This window comes from Macrobrachium nipponense, chromosome 33 (assembly GCF_015104395.2).
Source record: "Macrobrachium nipponense isolate FS-2020 chromosome 33, ASM1510439v2, whole genome shotgun sequence".
NCBI classification, from domain to species: Eukaryota; Metazoa; Arthropoda; class Malacostraca; order Decapoda; family Palaemonidae; genus Macrobrachium; species Macrobrachium nipponense.
In genome coordinates this window covers 37,914,141-37,915,446 of record NC_087219.1, presented here as the reverse complement: position 1 = coordinate 37,915,446, position 1,306 = coordinate 37,914,141, and the positions used below count along the sequence as shown (strand labels likewise).

Genomic DNA, 1,306 nt, shown 5'->3' with positions numbered 1-1,306 from the left:
AGAGTGACAAACACTTGACGACAAGTGGGAAAGGGTGAGCACTTGTGAATTTGTGCTCATGAGATCTTGGAAAAAAGTTCCTCATCGCCGCTTCGTCTAGTTGGGCGGCTGGACTCTTGAGGGAGCGCTTATAACCAAGTGTGGAGACAATTGTGTGTATATTCGTGTGCTCCTGGCTTTTTTTTTTATTTACATTATCATGAGTGTTATGTAAAAATACTTAAAAGAAAATGAAAGGATACGCTTGAAATGCTGGTTTTAAAGAGATAAAGCATAAACACTGTTGTAATTAAAGTAGTGAATTGTTAGTGTAATCCACGCAGCGTTGTTATAAAGATTCGTGTAATCTAGTACGATATTTGAACTCTGGCTTCCCCCTTCCAAAGGAGGACGTCCGTTGTTACGAGTTATTCCCAAGAAGTCTGTGATTTTTTTTCCGAGTAGTACCGGCGACATAATAGGAGAGAAAGCAGATGACGAGAAGAAGAGCAAAGTGAAATTAGTGGAGAGTGAATAAGTGAGGAAGGAAGGTAGAAAGCTTCCCTGGTTAAGAACAGGAGGCTTTTAATATTGCTCATGACTTGAAGTTCTGTGATTGGGTTACATTTCTTAATTAAGACGTCCATTGCGAGACAGAAAGGAACGAACGAGCCCTGCCTAATTGGTGGTAAACTCACCCGAAGGTTGTTAGTTCGTCTGGACCAAACGCAGATTGTCTCGCTCGCGCGATTAACTGTAATATACAGGTCAAGGCCATGATACAGGTAACCCGAACTTCCTGCGAGGTCGATTGGCACGCCAAACTCGGCGCGCGAGGAATGTTGAAGACTCTTTGCAAGGTCATCTTCATGATATATGTTGTCAGATTATAAGTGCTCGATGGTATAATAGTGAAAGTGGTGATGTTGTGATATAGTATATATATATATATATATATATATATATATATATATATATAGTATATATATGTATATATATAGATATATAGATATATATGATATGATATATATATATATATATATATATATATATATCTATCTATAATATAGATATATATATATATATATATATATATATATATATCTATATATCTATATATAGGTATATGTATATATATATATATATATATATATATATATATGTATATATATTATATATTTATATATCTCTATATATATATTATATATATATATATATATATATATATAAGTATATAATATATATATATATATATATATATATATATATATATATATATATATATATATATATATATATATATATAGAATATCTATATATATATATA

At 30.9% G+C, this 1,306-nt stretch overlaps 1 protein-coding gene across 1 annotated transcript in view; it reads left to right on the top strand.

Moving 5' to 3' along the window:
* LOC135203097 (uncharacterized) overlaps window positions 1–886 on the top strand; it is a 61,870-nt gene extending 60,984 nt beyond the window's left edge. Inside the window, exon 5 of the mRNA XM_064232719.1 lies at window positions 1–886. This exon is cut by the window's left edge and continues 219 nt beyond it. The gene's annotated coding sequence lies outside the window, so the exon portion shown is untranslated.
* The last annotated feature ends 420 nt before the right edge of the window (window positions 887–1,306 follow it).